Source organism: Orycteropus afer, unplaced genomic scaffold (genome assembly GCF_000298275.1).
Source record: "Orycteropus afer afer isolate SDZICR_OR568_19922 unplaced genomic scaffold, OryAfe1.0 scaffold00111, whole genome shotgun sequence".
Taxonomy (NCBI): domain Eukaryota; kingdom Metazoa; phylum Chordata; class Mammalia; order Tubulidentata; family Orycteropodidae; genus Orycteropus; species Orycteropus afer.
In genome coordinates, this window is record NW_006921698.1 from 5959915 (window position 1) to 5980261 (window position 20347).

The following is a 20347-nucleotide window of genomic DNA, read 5'->3' on the forward strand; positions in this document are numbered from 1 at the left end:
AAAACACCATTCACACATTTTCTTTGTCAGAAAGAGTTTCCTATGTACCCTGAGTTCTTCTGAGTAGGGCTGGGAGGATAAGGGAAGTGGAGAAGATCAAGGTCATCTCATCCCATGAGATGTAGGCACCAGACTACACAGATTTGTAGTGCTTATTCAAGACCATTTCCTGGAATGTTGATCCTAAAAAGGTGAAAAAGGGGGAAAGCAGAGCTGATTGTCAGATTGATACCCAACCCAAAGCAAGATATAAGTGGCTCCTGAGGCTCTGGGTTTTATCCATGCAGTCTCTAACCAAAGCTCAGACCATGGTGTGGCAGTACCAATGACACTGGCATCTCTCCAGGGACAAAACTGAACTGTTAATCCAAGTCTTTGTTATTTGATATATATATTGAATGTTTACAAATGCCAGACACTGAAAAAGCTTTTATATGTTTAATATAGTTCTCACAACAACTCTTTCAGGTATAAATTACTGTGTTATCATTTTACAGATGAGAGACTGAAGTTTCAGTAATTTTCACTAGGCCATGAGGCTAACTCAGGACTCCCTGACAAAAAACTCTACACAAAATATCTCCTGCAAAAGTTGAATTAGTTAGTGATGAAACTACCTTGCTAACTCAAAGCTGAATATAGTCTGAGATTTGAACATAGGGAGATATGAATTTGTACCACTACTTCCAATTCAGATTCTTCCATTTCAGTCAGCTTTCTGGTTGCTTCCTACACATGATATAATTGCACATGTTTAAAATTTTAATCTATTTCCAAACATCAATTGATAACTTGCTATGTGTAGCACATTGTGCTGGACTCTGGGATACCTACATAAGAATCAGAGATGTACATTCCACTCAAGATGTGCATTACAGACTAGTAGGAATGATAAGATATATACAAATGATTGAATAAATGTAAAAAGGTACAGATAGCAAAAAAGAGTACAGAAAAAGTAAGACTGTTTCCAGATCCAGAAATAAGGAGGAGGAAAGAAGAGAAGGACAAAACTCCATGATAGGGAAATAGCATTATCAATAGCATATTTAAGGAAAACAAAGGTGTTGGCTAAAACAAAAGTTACTTGGTAGGAATGGTGAGAGATAACATTTCTAAACATATGTTTGGGCCCAGTCTTAAAGAGCCCAGATGAAAAAAGAACTAAGAGTTTGGACATCATTCTGTGGGCCATGGCTAAGGAATTCAATGTTATGACACAAAGAGCTTAACTTTCTACGTCTCTACTACGTCTTACATGTGTTAGTGAAAATACAACGGGCCTGATGCAAAGATTTTACCCAAATGAGATCCTTGAAAGAATTTTTTTTGCAGGTTTTTCTTTGTTTTGTGTTTTACTCTTAGCAAACACTATTCTGAAGGTAATAAATGCATAAACATTTCTGTATCTGAAAGGTATTAAGTATACTGTCTATACCATATTTTATAAGTATATTACTGTATGTATAAAGTATATAAAAAGGCCTTGATGATTGATGAAAAGAGTCTCCAAGAAGCCTTTCAAAACTCTAGTGAACTAAGCATAAATACATGTTGAATGGCCTTTAAAATCCACATGGGAGATAATTATAGTAACAGAAGCTTGTTGAGTTCACCATATTATATATTTTAAAAATTAGTTTGATATATATTAGCTCAGCTAACTTTTGTTAGAAACTCAGTAGACCTCAGAAAAATAACCAGAAATGTATTAATTTGTTACAAAATAGTGCTGTCAGAAGACAACCTCATTTGATTCTTATAAAGCAGTACATTTTCAAAATACATTCCACCCAAATTAAGAACATATACCATTTAGGCCAGATCTACAGGCTCAAGGAGACATAGAGACCAGCCCTGCAGCCTCATTGCCAAGATAAATCACATATGGGAGTGTCTGAGCATAAATTAAGGTAAAAGCTAGAGCCTAGAGTCAAAATAGTTTTCTAATCTCAACCACATCCCACATGATGATGTTTCCAGCTTTCTCCAGGAAAATTTTGTACAAACAGTTGGTCCAGAAGGTAAAATAATACTCAAATGTTTAATTTAATTGTCTGCCTGAGTCAGAAGTCTATCTTCCTTGAAAAGCTGAATTGTCCATTTATGTATTCAGCATCCACTGCTTTGAGTTTCTCCAGCATTTCTAGGGTTTTTAGTATTTTTTAACAGTATTGATTATAATCATTGAATCAATCAGCTAATCCACAAACTTCACCTGTTCATTTATTCATTCAGAAAATTTAGTGAGCTTCTATCATGGTCTAAGCATCTGAAATTAAGAATATAATGATGAACAACTAGACAGTTCCTTCTCTCACAGTTGTAGTCTACCAGGTAAAAATGATATGGAGCCCCTATCCTGTGTTAAGTGACATGCTAAAAACTGTGGGAAGTTGATGGGTAAGAAGAAATAAAGAAAGAGTGAGAGAGAACAAAAAAACAAAAGACATGCTCTAATAATTCCCTGTCCTCAGGATTTTTTCAATCTGGATGGACACATAAAATCAACAAAAATGAAACATTATAAACCTGGGGATTAAAATTTTGGTTTAAAGGTGTATAACAGTCCCTAAAAACACACACACATAGTTTGAACTTCAGTATCATCTCAGTAATGTGTCAGCAGTTTTCCCTGTCAGCCAGGGAATTTGTCTGAAAAAGTCCTAATTAATGAGTCTTCCTCTGAAATCTGAGTTGAGATGCTAAAAGGGCTCTCCATGCTGGCACAAGGCAATTTGTACACATTTGAGAAATGATTCTGTAAAGAAAAGCTTCAAGAACATCATTACATTTGGAGTGCACCTGCTGAGGAGCCAATTGTTTGACATTATTAGATGATACCTCAGCAGCCTATGAGGTCTGAATGTATAATTATTGTATTTATACTCTTATGCTCTGCCAAAGTTGTACATTTGTAAAATATTACCTCTTCCATGTGATTTTTGATCTCTTTAGGCCCTGCTTCCTTTGCTTTTCTAGTGTGATAATACCTTGAAGTTGGTGATTGTGAAGCAAAGGGTCAAGAAGTCCCCTTGAAGATAAACAGAAGATGCACCTCCTCCTGCTGCAAACTTCTTTAAAAGCCAAAGACATGAGCTAGTGTGAAATAGATGTATATGTGAAGCACAGAAAACTCACATGGAGAAGGATCACCTCTTGATCTCACATTTGGTCTGAAGCAGTTTTCAAAATGTTGAGTTATGGCTCTTAAACCATAAACTTCACATTACCTGTGAAAGAATATACCAATACTTTTTTGACTTGGAGCCCCTTCTGATCCAGGTAGCAGGAGAATCAATCTCAGTCATTGTTGGAGCTTGCTACACACTCCCATCCCCTTTTGCAAAAGTCTGGAGGTTTTATGACAAAAACAATAGCATATCTGAGGAGCTCCCTCGCATGTTCAGTCCACAGCAGTTACCACTGAGATGTTGGTTGTTCATTACGCCTAACTTAAAGTCCAGTAATTCTCTGTTTCTATACTTTGGTTGGGGTACAGGTTTATGAAGAGTGAGAATCCCAGGCCTACTGTCAGCTTCTCTCCTGCTCTATGTGACCCTTTTCCTTTGAGGTCTGGCCACCTCCACAGGGTACAACTGAGAGCAGAGTAGAATCTCAGATGCATCTCCCTTTCTCTCTCCCCACACCCTAAGTAGCATAATCCCTCCGCAAGGAATATTGGCTTCCGGGGGGGGGGGGGGTAAAAAAAAATACAGGAAGACAGATTGAATATTTTTTCTTCCAATCACCAAAAAACCTGGATGACACTTAGCCTGGAAGGAAAAGGGAAGCAAAAAAATTCAGAGAGAACAAAAACACAAATCAATAGCTCAATACGTTATCCTGCCACAATAGAACAACATCATTCTAACTCTGGAGAGCTAGACATGGATAAATCCCAATAATGTCAGGATTTGGAAAATATTTGTCAGATTTCTTTCTTTTAGTCAGTGCAAAGCAGAACATGAAAATGGCAGAGGTAAAACCAGAATCTAGTTTCACCGTGGGAATAGAGATAGAACATACAAAAAGACATGACTTTCTTCTCTCATTTACAAAGAAAAGCATTACAACGGATATAGACCAGAGCAGGCTTGGAGTAGTCCTTCCTATTTAACAGTCAAGTAATGTTTTTAAATTTCATTAAGATCCATTTTTGTGCTGGGGGCAAAAGAAATGACATAAATATAGGATTTTTTTCTGTCTCAGGATGAATTTACCTGTGAGGAGTCCCTTAATTTGATAACAGTTGGTAGGGTGTTTGGGAATAGTGATTTCACACTAGATATTAAAATCTTACTCTTGTAGGCTGAAATTAGAGGGCATGCTTTTCCAACATAGCATAGGGGGAAAAAATGAGCATTTTAATTTGAATGTGATTACATTTTGAGTATCTGCTTTTCACTTCTGAAACTTCCTTAGAGTGGAGAAATAAAAGAAGGCGATGAAATCTGATCATTTGAAAATTACCTAAAGTAAAGTGATGATAATTTGGTCTCTCCAACAAAAAGCTGATGATTTGAACCCACTCAGTGGCCCCATGGGAGAAAGATGTGACAATCTGCTTCTGTAAAGCAGCCTACAAAACCACATAGATTAGTTCTACTCTGTCATATTGGGTCATTATGAGTCAGAATCAACTCAACAACATACAACAACTGCCCATTCAGCAACAACTGCCAGGAAATGTTTCTCTTGGCTGATATGGAAGGTCAAGGGAGACAAGATTCTATCCTTAATTATGTGAGTGTAAATAACATGCTAGAAGGACATTTGTCCCTCTGCTGGCACAAGGGTTGAAGCACTGGGCTGCTAACCAAAAGGCTGGCAGTTTGAACCCACAGCCACTTCCTGGAAGAAAGAAGAGGCAGTCTCCTTCTGTAAAGATTTACAGCCTTGGAAACCTTATGGGGCAGTTACTCTGTCCTTTAGAGTTACTATGAGTCGGAATCAACTCGATGGCAGTAGGTTTGTTTTGTTTGTTTGGTTGGGTTTTGGGTGTTTTGTTTGTTTGTCTGTTTGTTTTTGGTCATAAGCAAACTCATCTCAATGTACACAAATGCTAGGACAGAATAGAGTTAGAGTACAATATAAAGGACAAGTAGGGTGCCAACAGTAGTCCAGGAAAGAGCTGGTAGTGATTTGGACCAGGGTTGGGTTAATAAAAGAAGAGAAAAACAGATGGACCCAAGATTTTAGCAAGAGGAATCAAGATAATGAACACCAGATTTTCAGCATTAGTGACTACGTGGGTAGGGGAATCATTTGTCAGGACTGGGAGGACTAGTTTGGAGAAGAAAATCAAGAATTTAATTTTGATACTAAATTTATGATGCATGTGAGGATGTCAACAGACAGTTATGTATGAGTCTTGAGTCAAGACAAAATGTCTAACCAAAGATAAAAAGTTCTGAGTCATCAGTGTAGAGATGAAATTTAAAATCATGGAGAGGGTTATATCAGAGAGAGAGAAAATAGACATGAAGGTCAAGGATGTAGCCCTGAGAAACTCCAATATTAAGACATTGGCTAGAGCAGAAATGCCAATTAGGAGGGAAGAAAGCCAGGAGAGGATGTTATTACAGAAACCAAGAGAGGAGAATGCTGTAAAAAGGAAGAAGCAAACATCTAGGTGGAGGTCTAGTAAGAAGTGGTTTCAGCATTAGTGAGTCATTGGTGACTTTGACAAGCAATTCTAGGCCAGATTAGAATGAGAAGGGAAGTGAAAAACTGGAGATTGCTTTGTAAACCGCACTTTCAAGAAGTATTTTACCTTTATTATTTCCAAAAATTCCCTCTATTGTTTTATCCTAAAAAAAAAAAATTGAACCATTGTTATATTTCTCACAAATCCATCACTATAAAAATATAAAACTATGACTTATGAAATAGTTTTAGCCATTAAAAAGAATGAGGTAAATGTACATATAATTTTTTAAAATTGAGTTGAAAAAAATAATAAAACAAGGAAAACAAATGTTTACATTAAAAACCTTTAGCATCAAAGGAATAAATAGCAAATTGTGAACAGTGATTATCTCGAGGGTGGGGCTGTGAGGCATTTTCACTTCCTGCATTATGTATTTCAAACCAAACTCATTTATCCAATAAAATTTTTTATACAGGGATGAATTATTTTTATGATTAGAGAAAAATAAGTTTTGGTTTAGTTGTGTTTTGTGCTTTAGTGACTACAAGGACCACACGAAACACTCAGATAGGAATTGTGTAAGTTTAAATTACCTTCCCTTTGTGTCTGTTTCTATAGTGAATATGATTGGTTTACTTTCTTTTTTTAATAAATAACCAGTAAGTAATTAGATGTATGCCATATTTTCAAAGTAGGGTCAGACTATCTGGGGTAGTCCTAGAACAATAATAAATCAAAAGATCTGAAACTATGGTAGGTCAAAGTCAGTATTAGCCTTGTTTATATATCTCAAGTGTGGGTCTAGCCAATTGAACGATACTACACAGGGAAATTTTTCTTTCTTAACCTCCAGGGCAACAGCGGCTTCCAGGGAGGAAATTTCATTATTCTGGGGTATGTGTACAACGACAGGCCCTGCTTTGCTTGTAAACTTGTCATTATGAGTCTGAGTGCTGTATCCGTTGGTGATACACAGGGTCAGTGAATCCTGGGTGCTGAGAACCCACAGTGGGAAGAGGTTGCCTTTCATTTGTTCTGACTCGCCAGCCAATCAGTGCCAGCGACCTACTGAACTAATGTGAGGCAACACCACACAACAAGGGAGATGATTAATAAGGTCTGTGTCCTTTGTGGTCTTCAATTTGTCAGCCAAGCCATTCTCTAATTCGTATCTATTCCTGGATACATAATTTTTCCATTCCAGAACACACTATTTTAATTTTATAATCCAAAATAGAATTGGATGTGTTTTTTTTGTCTTACCAGTTTACAAAGTATACCTAATTTCAGCTATCCATTATCACCTTTCTTCTGCCTGCAAACCAAACACCTGCACACTTTACGTATTTTTTCTCTCGTTGCAGTGTTCTGTATGTATGTAATTATAACACTCTCTTAAAAAAAAAGAAACACAACCTCTAGGGAGCCATTCACTTAATTGTTCATATACCAGATTATTATGACTCAGTATTGAAGAAATATAATCTCATTAATAATTAGAAGAGGCCTAGAGCTCAAATTGGGAGAAAAGACCTGGCTGTCTGCTCCGGTAAAGAGGAAACCCTAGGGGGCAGTTCTACACTGTAGGGTCACTATGAATTGAAATCAACTCAGTGGCACACAACAACAACAACAAGAGATTAAAAGTCCAACCCTCTCACTCCACAAATGGAGAAACCTACTAGGCCCAATGACAATGACATGTGGTGATTTGGCCAGATCATACAGAAAAATGTTGTGTTCATTTTCTAGGACTTCTATAACAGAGGGCCACAAGCGCGATGGCTCAAAACATCAGAAATGTATTATCTCATAGTGCTAGAGGCTGGAAGCACAAAATCAATGTGTCAATAGAGTTGATTCTTTCTGGAGGATCTCAGAGAAAATCTGTTCTCTACCTCCCTCCTAGCTTATACGGGTTCCTTTCAATCCTTGACTTACAGCTACATCACTCCAGTCTCTGTCTCTGTCATCACATGGCCATCTTCCCTTTCCATCTCTTATCTTTTTTTATCTTATCCTCTTATCCTCTTTTAAGGGCACAACTCATACTGGATTGGGACCCACCCTACACCTAATATTAGCTAATTACATCTTCAAAGACTCTGTTTCCAAACAAGGTCACATTAACAGGTACCAGGGATAAGGAGTTCAACACATTGGGGGAGCAGGGTGGCACACAATGTTGGGGCTCAAACCTAGAACTGCTCACTGTGGTAAAACCCAGGAAATTTTTATTGGCATATATCACATAAGGCAATAATAACACTAAGGGAAGTGTCACATTGCTTTTGTATTATTTGGGACTCTGTCTTCCTAGCAGATTAGAACATTCTGGAGAGCAGGTACTACCCAGTGCTCATTTTACTCATAGCAGTACACCTTGCACATAGCAGCACTTATTAAATACCTGCCATTTTCAGTGTGTTCACTGGCATTTTGTTGACCTCATGGCAATAACCAGGTTGTTGAGTAACTAGCATCAGTTACAAACACAACAACATCCAGAAAAGAAAAATTAGGTTTTCCACACCTCACCTTCCCTAGAAGTACACCCAGGGGACCCCTGTCACATCACACTGGCCACTGCTGGGTCACAAGTGCACTTATAGACCAATCACTGGCAAAGGGGATGGAGTCACCACGTCTGATTTTCTGAATCACATGAATAATGATGGATACTGGACAAAACTGAGGTTCTGTGGAAAAGGAAGAAGTATGAGAAAATGGATGCTTGTTAGGCCATGAGCAGCATCTGTGTAACACCGTGTAGCATCCTAGACACTTGTGTGTGTAGGCGGTAAGAAAAAGGCAAAGGGCAAAGTTGTATGTTCCTTATAATTCAACTACGTGAAACATTTTCACATATGGCAAAAAAACTAGAATATGCACTAATTACAATAACTTTTTTTTTGGTGGAAAAAAAAGGCTCTTTTTCTTTCTATTGTCAATTTTTCCTTAATATTGTCAGAGTGCCTTAGAATTTTAAAATTTTTCAAAAAAAATTTAGAGAAACTTTCATATTCGCACATGTAACCCAACTTAACTAGATAAAAGACTTTGGCCTCTGATCTCCCCCTCCAGGACTGACTCTCTGGGGAAATTTGGAAGTCCCTTCCCGGGGCAGGTCTACTCTAAAAGCAGCTGGAGGCAGGCTTCCTGGGTTGCTGGGATGACTGGCACTGACAGCAATTTCATTTTTCTCAACAATGTCCAATGAGAGTGAACACAGGGTGAGGAAGCAAAGGAGGGGTGAATCACATCATACTATTTATGGAAAGTTAGGAAGGATGGCAGGGTTAGGAAGAGCTCTCTGTCATCCTCCTGGCCCTTCTGTAGTCTCCTTAGAAGCTGATTTCCAAAGAAGGACAGTGATGCTGTGTAAGGTAACACAGCAACCTCACATCTGTGAGTGAGGCAGTATGTTGTGATGTGATGAGAAGAGCAGGATCCTGAACACCCACAGAGCAGGTCAAACAAGCAGACCATGCCTGCTGAGGCACATTCACTGAGGGAGAACAAGTAAAAGAAAAGAGATCAAAACAATGAAACTTTAAACTATTGGCCTTTGCTCAATATGTTGGATGATTTCAACAGTGGAGAGTTTCATTATTTATGTATTGTTTTGAAAAACTTTCTTCTGATACGTTGTAACCAGGAAACTTATATGTGAGACCATGGTACCTGACTACCAGTAGAGCATGAGAAGAAATTGTCTAATGCTTATTAGTGGTGGAGTGGGGACTTACCTTCAAGTGAGCACTCCTAAAAGAGACTTGTGCCATGGGCATCTCAACAGTTCCATCTATTTACCATCCTTTTTAACGTCCTCCAACAGACTGAGAGACTGAATATACAAACAGACAATAGCCAGACTATATATTAAAGTAGAACTATGGCCCACAACCTATAGCAACCAAGCCCAGGAAGCCAAACAATAACCCCTGAAGCAATCAGCCCAAAACGACCATGACTTGATCAGTAACTGGCAGATTCCCTTATTTTTCCCAGAAAACCAACTACAGAAAACTAAATATGCTCTGCTAACATGGGAGCCCTGGAGGCAGAATGGTTAAGTTCAATAACCCTCTTCTCTCTAATCAGGACTACTCTCATTTTTCTCACAATTGTTGAGAAAAATGAAATTGCTGTCAGTGCTAGTCATCCCAGCATCCCAGGAAACCTGCCTCTAGCTGCTTTTAGAGTAGACCTGCCCAAATGTCCCCAGGGAGTCAGTCCTGGAGGGGAGATCAGAGGCCAAAGTCTTTTATCTAGTTAAGTTGGGCTACATGTGAGAATATTAAAGTTCTTATGACTTAAGTGCTTGGCTGCTAAATGAAAGGACAATGGTTCAAACCCCTCCGCCGCTCAGAGGAAGAGAGACCTAGCAATCAGCTCCCATAAAGATTATAGCCTAGGAAACCCTATAGGTCAGTTCTAGTCTGTCATAAGGGTTGCCTATGAGCCAAAGTTGACTTGATAGCATCTAACACACACAAACACAGAAAGAATGCAATGCTTCTACGTAGACCAGCTCCAGATCCCAAAAACAATGCCTCCAGTCAGGGCATTCTGAAACCTTCCATTTTTCCCACTAGAAATCTCTTCCACTCTGCTGCCTCCCTTTGCATATTTTCCAAATGCAAGGAATGGTGGCTGACTCCCTTCCTCTAGCAAGCTCTGAAAAAATACCATTTCCTTGTTCTCATTTGAATGATTTTCATTTATTTCCATAGGCATAAAATACAAGTGTTAATCTATTGAACTATCTTACTTTATAAGAAAAAAAATTATCATTTTGGCTTTCTAGAGGTAAAAATTTTACTATAAAATTCATAATAAAATAAGAAATTATAAGCATTAAACAATCATACAGGTGACAATGATTTTTTAAAAAAAAATTCCGTTGGCCTGCCTAAAAATCAAAGAAATATGAATTAAAACAGTGTAGAATGTTTTTCTCTTACTAGGCTGGAAAAAAATTTTTTTAACAATATTAAATGCCAGACAAGAAGTGGAAAAATTGGTACTCTGTTGCCAGTGGCCATGTAAATTAGGATCCCCTTTTCACAGAGTAATTGGTCATAAAAGCAAAATAATTATTTCATTGGCACTAGCAAATCCATTGCAAAAATCTAACTCTAACTCTAGAAATAATCCAAAATGCAGAAAAATCTGTCTACTCAAAGGTGTTTGTCATATAGTAGTTGTATTAACTAAAGATACAGTGCTTGAAAGCTTTTAACTAAATCATGAGACATAACATCAATGAACCATTGTGCCACCATTATAAACTGTACTTTTAAAGCCTATGTTGAATACAGGAAAATATAACTTACCTCACGTTTTAGTTTTGATATTCAGAAAAAAATGCAGTATATTCATTTTGTCTATACTTAATTCAGGAGCTCTGGTGGCACAGTGGTTAAAGCATTTGGCTGTAACCAAAAGGATGGTTGTTAGAACCCACCAGCCACTCCATAGGAGAAAGATGAGGCAGTGTGGTTCTGTAAAGATTTCCAGCCTTGGAGACCCTAGGGGACAGTTCTGCTTTGTCCAATAAGGTCACTATGCGTCAGAATCTACTCAATGGCAGTGGGCTTTGTTTTTTTTAATACTTAATTTACTCATCCTACTAACCCCTCATTCATTGATTAAATAAATGGAGAAAATATATAACTTTTTCAGTTTTGTCCAGTTAGAGATTTGATCCTATCCAATAATTTAAATAGCAATTGTAATTGTCCCTTCAGACATTACTCAAGCTTTCTTGGATAAAATTGCTCATTCTCTCAGCTAGACTGTTCTCTTTATAAGAGAGTGTTCATGAGGTATGTGACAGCATTAAGGGGAGAAAATAAAACCCCTAGCCTTGGCTGGCATCCTCTGATCTCTAGAGTCCCCGCCTGTATTCATGAAATGAAATTTGCAACTGTGATACAATACATGGTCTCATCTTCCTTGTTTTAGTGCATCAGGGCTCCCTGGATAACTCAGTCTCACTTTGGTGTTCACTACTGAAGACCTCAGATCTTCACTCCAGGTCACCACCCAGCCCGTTGATCCTGCAAACATCCATCCCAGCCTCTGCCTTAAGCCCATTGGCTCTTGTTTTAGGATCTGTGCTGCACCGGAATAATTCCAAAAAAAACTAATCTTAGCCCCTTGCCCTTCACCTGACCATCTTGCACTATTTTCTCTCACTGTATCCAAGGGGAGGGAGGCAATAACCCCCTTCTCTCTAAGCAGGACTACTCTCATAAATACAACTCTACCATTCTGATTTTAAACCTAGAAAAAGGAGCTCAGAGAAATGTTATCAGAACGCTTGGTTCTCCTCATCTCTCTCCTTCTTCCTTGTTCTTTCCCCCTCATCCTTTCCACAGTGCCCTGGGTTCAGAGAATTTGGACATTTCCTCTACTGTCCCTAAGACATATCTTCTTTCTTCTAGATCCCAGTTAATTCTTAATGATTGGCAGGGATATCTCCACTACACAGTTTGAGAACACTGTGAGCTAAACCTTCCAGGGTCAGTTGTTGATAAGCTGAGAGAAGATGGTGGTGGTCCATGTGGGGTATAGAGAATTTGATAAATCTTCCCAAGTCAGACATGCAACATTCTTGACCTACTACATAATCCTATTTTGAATGTCAAAACAAAACGTGACCATAGTCTTTCAGTTAAGATCCTTTATCCATGAAAATGGTAATTCCACCTCAAATATGCTTAAACAATAGAGAAACAGGAGATTTCCATGTTAGTTGATTTAGTGACTCATCAATATCAACTTAGTGCCTTTCTTAACTTAATGCTGCCATTCTTGGTGAATTAATGTGACCTTACACTGACTCCCCTCACAGTTACAAGATGACCGTAGCAGGCACAATGCTGGACATGGAACAAAAGAGTCATCTCTTCCAGTGTCTTCTTAAGAACAAGAAAGCATTTCCCAGGAGCCTTCACACCTTCACATTTTATTGGACAGACCAGGGATTGACACTTGAGCCAGGGATAAGGCCATTTGCTATTAAATCATGTAGGAGAGGAGAATTTGTTGTTGTTGCTAGTTAATTCTAACTTGTGGTGATCCCATGTGTTAGAGTAGAACTACTCTGAAGAGTTTTATTGGCCATAATCTTTACAATAGCTGATCACCAGCAATATCTTGCATGGTACCACTGGCTGGGTTTGAACAATCAACTTTTAGGTGAGCCAAAATCACTGCCATCTAGTTGATTCTGATTCATAGCAACCCCCATTCCATCGCTGTAAATCTTTATGGAAGCAGACTGCCTCATCTTTCTTGTGTGCAGCAGCTGGTGGGTTCGAACCACCAACCTTTTGGTTAGCAGCCAAATATCTTAACCACTGCACCACCAGAGCTCCTTTTTAGGTTAGCAGTCAAGCACAAACCATTCATGCCCAGTAGGGACTTCATGGTTGGGGGATACCTGCACAAAATCAAGGTTCTGTTAGGAATGAAGATGGTGAAAGATGTACAACAACCAGGACTGTGTCTTGCCTTCCGGTTTGTATCTTGGCTTCTATTCCAGAACAGATTCTAATCTTACCTCAAACTGTTGTAACCCTAAGGAAGTTAGGCACAAAAGCAAATTCCCATTAAACAAAAAAGAAAATAAATTAAACATTTTAAAATTATCATCCTTGTTGTTGTGTGTGCTGTGGAGTCAATTCCAACTCACAGCAACCCTGTAGGACACAATATAACTGCCTCATAGGGTTTCCTAGGCTGATATCTTTATGGGAGTAGACCACTAGTCTTTTCTCCCTCAGAGTGGCTGTTGGGTTTGAACAAATGGCATTTCATTTAACAGCCAAGATCTTAACCATTGCCACCAGGGGTCCTATAATCCTTGTTGCATGTTGATAACAGAATGTTGAATGGCAAAAGCAAGTTGAAAATATGCATTGACTATAACTAAAACTCTGTCTTAAAATGCATTTTAATACAAGAAAGAAAATACACCAAAATCGTTATAGCAATTGAGGTTGAAGTCTTGGGACTATAGATGATTTTCCCCTAATTTCTAAGTCTTTTAATATGAACAAACTTTGTATGTAATTTTTTAAGTTAAGAAACTTCAAACTCCACTCTATTCACAAGTTCTTCTTTTAAAAGTCCCATCATCATCCTTCAGCTTTCTTTATTTGAACATTCTAGGAAAGGAAATAATCCTGTATAGCCTACTTGTATTCATCTTACATATGAGGCAGATCCTCTCCGTGAACAGGATAATTAAACAAAATATCCTTCTGTCATAAACGCATGCTCACTGTGTCAAACCTTGCCTTTAAATGAACTCCCTCATTTAATCTGGAGAGATGATTTCTACTATTTTTCCCACAACCACTGTAAAACCTAATGGGCTTTATAATTATTTCCTATTTGTCAAGGCACTTTCTAATTCATACATTAGTGACATGAAACACTTAAGCTACTATTTTTGAGATAACATCTGCCCCTAAAGCACCTTTAAAAGGGACTCTTAATTCTACTTTCCTTTTATCTCCTAATTTCTTCACACCCAGCTTCCAGAGTAGTTAATGTTTTATTTGAATTATTTAGAGCTTTTTACCATTATACTTACTTTCATTTATGCAGAAACTGGTACTGAATATAATGTATTCACCTGCCCTGAAGCCATTTCTTAACCACATAACGTATGGGAATCACCGCTCTGTGTTACTAGTGGATAGATGTCTTTTGCCCATTAAACATACTGCTAAACATACTCACATCAGCCTGTAATTTGCTTTCTTCTGCCATATATAGCCTGGATAATTTATTGGCACAGAAAATAATTACCTGAATGGTGGTTTAATACACCTTACTCTCATCTTCCTCCCTACAACGTTAGTATAAGAGACCCTTGAAGAGATGGTAGCAGAGGCTTTCTCTCTACCGTGTTGTTGATTGCCATCGAGTTGGCTCTGACGCACAATGACGTACAATGGAACAAAATGTTGCTTGGTCCTGTGCCATCTTCATAATCATTGGTAGTTCAAGTCCATTGTTGTGGCCACTGAATTGTCTTCCTTGGGGCTCATCTTCTAGCACTATATTGGGCCTGGGTTGTCATTTGCTGATTTTGGGAAGTAGATAGGCAGCCTTTCTTCCTAGTCTGCTTCATCTGGGAGTTCTGCTGAAACCTGTTCCCAGTGACTGGTTTGTTTGAAGTTCCAGTGGCATAGTTCCCAGCACCATAACAAAGCCACCACATACAACAAACTGACAGACAGGAGGTAGGAGCTCCTTAATATAGTATTTTCTTATTTCTCCATTAAAGTACTCCATCAAAAACTAAAATCTCTTTTCAATTTTGTGTTCTTTTGGGTTTTTTCCTTTCCAATTAACCTTTTGGCCTGGGGCTGATTTTTTTAATAGCTCTTTTGCATTACCTCCTCCTCTCTAAACTACATTTTCCTCAAAACTATTTGCTTATTACAGGGAGATAGCTCAGGGTGCAGAAGAGTATGAAGGGATGGACACTGGGAGGAGGTAACTATGGGGAGGAAGTGGGAGGGGAGCTGCTGCATTGTAAATTTTGGTCAATGACATGAGACAAAGTATATGTGAACTGCTGTATGAAAAGTGAATTTACTCTGTAAATCTTCACCCAAATCCTAATAAAAAAAAAAAAATGGAAAAAAAAAAAAAAAAAACCTATTTGCTTATTGCTTTTTACTTCTCTTTAACCACCTTGCTTTGCTGCTTCCCTTCTCCCCACCCTAGTTCAGCCATCATCATGATGAGTTTCTTCCCTGCATATTCTTAATGGGACACCGCCAATAAAATTTGGAAGATCTGAAGTTGTTTTCGTTTTTTAAGTAGTCAAATCTATTATTTTAATACCATAAAGCAGTAAGTGTGGAAGCATCTCTAAAATATTTTTTGCTTCCTGGGGGGGGGATTTTCATGTTAACTAAGTATCATTGACAATGCTTTTGAAGAATTGAAAGTCTACTCTTTGTAGAAATAGGAATAAATGAAAATATGCTCAATTCCTCACAAGCATGATCTTTACAAAAATTGGGAAAAGAAACATTCTTTTAATCTTATAATGTTTACTTCATCACTTGTACAGATAAAAAATGCTGCTTTGTTATTTATGACTATTGTATACACACATTAATTTGGGTAGTACTGGAAAATACAAATGCAAAATATTTGGTGCTTTTTAGGAACATCCCTCTGTTGAAAGGAACAAATATTGAACAGAAACAAAAAATCCTAGAAGGCGTACTGGCCATACCAACTGTTGTAGACTGTTTGTAAAAATGACTGCAATAACACCCTGCCCTTTCCATGTCCTCAGGTAGTCTACATACTGACTAGGGTTGGCTTCAACCAATAGGACAACAATAAGCATGATACAAGGAGTGACTCTAAAAGTGTTTGCTTTTTCTCGCTGCTTTTAGGAACTTGTAATTGTCACCATGTAAGAAGCCCAAGGTAATATGTGGATGATGAGAGACATTTAATCAAGTCATCTCTATCACCCCCTCACTCCATCATGGCACTGCCAAACATGTGAGTGAGGCCATCTTAGATCATCCAGTCCCCAGCCACCCCACCAGCTGCCTTGAGAAGAATTGCCTGCCTGAGTCCTGCCCATAGTGTCAATCCACTGCATTGTGAACTAATAAATGTAGTTTTAAGCTACTAAAACCTAGAGGGTTGTTATACAACAAAGCTCAATTTATACACTAAATAAAGAATGTTTGTTTACTACATGGAGGTCATTGTGTTAATAGAAGAACAAAAGAAAATATAAGAGACAATCCCTATTCTTCAGAAACAAGCAATCCACATTTAGGGAAAAATACTTAAAAGAAAAGTAGTAATACATTGCAGAAATAGAAGGGTCTTTTCAGTTGAATAGACATGGGATACTTTAAGAAAATAAAGGAGAGTATTGTCATAGGCAGAAAGGAGGTCAAGGAAGACTTGACAGAAACAATGAGATTTTAACTCTTTGAACCAGAAGGCATGGTGAACTGTGGATGTGAAGATGAGGATGGAAGAATATACAAAGTAAAGGCCCTTTAGATGACCTGGCCCTTGGCTGCCACTATCAGCAGAATCCCGGCCCATTCTAGAGAATGGTAAACACAGCCAGGCCTTATCCGCCCACACCTGTTCAACCTCTTTAAACCAAAGCCGAGGACCACAGTCCTGACTTTCATGGACATACTCAGAGGCGCCACTGGGTAAAACCACCCATCAACCCATCCCAGATCCTAAACCTTTTTCTCAAGCTCTTTGAATGAACACTCCTACCCATTTTCTGATGCCTGGCCTCAACCTTGACCCTTGCTCCAGCCTGATCCTTCCTATCCTCCTTAAACCTCCAAGTGTTAGTGACTCAGCAGATGCTGCAATCTGACTTAGGCCTCTGTCTTTGAATCTTCCTCAAGTCCCCTGATTTGGACTGATATCTAGACACCCAGATTTAGACTTCCCATGGGATTCATGGTGATCCCATACCTTCTATATGTGAATTTAATTCAATCAATATCTATTAAACGTGTGCTTTGTGCAATGCCCTAGTCCCTGTGGTACAGTTCCTGCTATTCAGTAGTTTAAGGACAAAGCCATGCATATGCTATAGAAGTCTTGGTAGATTGTTGGGAAAGATGGCCATAAAAATTCCTTTTAAATAAAACCTTATAGGCTCTCTCATCAAGGAGCTCTGGTAGCATAGTGCCTAAGGCACTTCACTGCTAACCAGAAGGCTGGTGATTCAAACTCAGCAGCCACTCCTTGCAAAGAAGGTTGGGCAATCTACTTCCGTATTGATACTGCCTCAGAAACCCAAGGAAGGGTCGCTACGAGTCGGGGCCAACTTGACAGCATGTAGCAACAACAACAACAATAGGCCTTCTCATCAAGAGGTAGGGTCTATTTTTCCACCCCTTGAATCTTGGTTGACCTTGTGACTTACTTTGAACAACAGAATGTAGTGAAAATGGTATTGTGTAACTTCTGTGGCAAGGCATCAAGAGACCTGGAAAAGCCTGCTCTCATCTTCTTGAAAGACAGTGCTACCATGTAAGGAAGCTCAGGCTAGCCTGCTAGAGTACAAGATATATGCAGCAGACATTAGCATTCCAACTGCAGCTTCCAGAGAGCTGCAGAGACATGAATGACCCCAAGTGAAAAAGAATCACCCATTGATTCCAACCCAAGTTGCTGACCTACAGTATCATGAGCAAATAAAATGATTCTTGTTTTTAAACCATTAAGTTGTGGGTGGTTTGTACACAGCAAGAAGTAACTAATACGGAAGAGATTAATTCTACTTGAGGACGTGGCTTATGTTTTTTTACAGATAACCATATGTTTTTAAAAGGTGTTTATTTACCCAAATGAGTTTCTGATTGGCAGAATTTCAGGCTGAAATAATGGGGGTTGGCAGGTCACCACTAAAAAGATCAATCTTACCTGGTAGCTAGCCTGGGGTGATAGAGGGGTGGTCACTTCCCTTTAACTGTTCTGGTTTTCACAGCTTTTTTTCTCATCCCACAACCAGTTCTAAACCCACAAACTATTTTCAACCCCCAGTGTATTGATAATGATTTCCATGTCACTGATAGAAAAGCATCCATAGGACAAGACTAGAGTGTCCTAATGGGCATAGCCTGAAACACCATTTTGTACTAAATGCAATGTGACTGCTTTTAAAGAAAATCTCTTTCCTAATTCTGCTTTGCTCAGGATAATTCAAAGTATGTTTATATTTCCTTTGTTGAACACACAGCAGTCCGTATTTGGGGGGAAAAGGAATCTGGGTTTAAATCTATCCAAGGGTAAAATTTTCCTTCGGACATTCAGACTAAAGATGGTGATTTGAGCCACAGACTCACCTTTCATTCCTAAGACCCATTGAAAAGTTAAAAAAAAAAAAAAACCTAAGAATACAGTAACAGAGTTGAAATATAAGGAAGGATACCAGCAAAGAGGTAAAAAGGAATTTCTGAAATATACAGCAAATAGGGCCAGATTGAAAGAAAAGTCCATCAATGCAGAGCAGCCCACACAGGCAACGGTGGGCCCACAAAGGATAAATGAACAAATTTCTCTAGCAAACCCTGGTAGAGGCTTGAGAATCAAGTAGAACCCACAACTGGTAGAGCCTCTGTCAGAATATTCTCCTTCTCCCTGCTTTGATCCCATGCATTCCCCTCCCCTAACTATTATTTATCATTTATCCATTCATTTATTCACCAAAGAGGCATTTCAACCTCTTTTGAGCTGGGCAGCATTCTGGGCACTGGGGAAACAGTGATGAATGAGGCAGACAAGATCCAGGCTCTCAAGGAACAAATATTCTAATGGGAGAGAAAAACAGCAGAAGTACGCAAAAACACGAGTTAATGAAGAAAATAAAAGAATAATTTGGTAGAGATTGACTGTGAGATTTCCTAACATAGGTTAGGAAAGACATATCTGAGGAGGTCACCTTTAAACTGAATCAAGGAGTCAGTATACAGACCTCAATGAAGTAGCATTCCAAGCAGAGAAAACAGCTGGTGCAAAGGCCCTGTGGCACAAAGCAGCTTGGCATGTTTGCTGTCTTAGCTACAACATCACTTCTTCCAGTGAATATTCCCAAACTACCCCAAACAAGATTGGATTCTATGTGTTCCCAAAGGCCTGTTCTTCCCTTACTATGGCAAAATCACACTTTATTAAGACAGTCTGTTAACTTGACTCTTGCTTCCCCCTGGAGTGGCTCTTTAAGAGCAGAGAACTTATATTCTAAGCACCAACCAGTGATATTGACCAATCAATATCGGTTAGCAAATGAACTACTCGGTATTGCTGTTTAGGTGCCGAGTAGTCTTCAGCTCATAGCAACCCTATGTACAGCAGAATGAAACACTGCCCGGTTCTGTGCCAGATTCACGATCCTTGCTATACCTAAGCCCATTATTGTAGCCACTGTGTCAATCCATCTTGTAGAGGGCCTTCCTCTTTTTCACTGACCCTCCACTTTACCAAGCATGATGTCTTTCTCCAGGGAATGGTACCTTCTTACAACATGACCAAAGTAAATGAGAGGAAGTCTGACCATTCTCACTTCCAAGAAGCATTGCGGCTGCACTTCTTCCAGAAGAGTGCTCCTTTCCAAAGCCTTTAGGGGAAGATTTTCCTTTTCTCTTCCAGCTCCTGGTACCCCCAGGCATTCCTTGGCTTGAAGCAATGTAACTTCAAACTCCATCAGGAGCTCTGGTGGCCTAGTGACTAAAGCATTTGACTGCTAACCAGAACATTGGCGGCTCAAACCCATCAGCCACTCCGCGGAAGGAAGACTGGGCAATCTACTTCTATAAAGTTTTACCACCTTGGAAACCCAAAAGGGGTCGCTATGAGTGGGAATCGACTCGGTAGTTTGGTTTGGTTTTTCACCTCTTTATGAGGCTGTCTTTCCTCTGGGTCTGTTTCTCTGTGTCCCTTCTCATAAGGTCATCTGTCATGTTGGATTTAGAGCCCAGTATGATTTCATCTTAACTGAACTAATTACATCTTCAAAAACCCCACTTCCAAATAAGATCACATTCTGAGGTTATGGGAAGGACATTGATTTTAAAATGTACCCTATTAACCCAGAACACACTAGAATGCCTTGCCCCTCAAACAAGTAGGCTGTTCAGAGTAAAAGCTCTT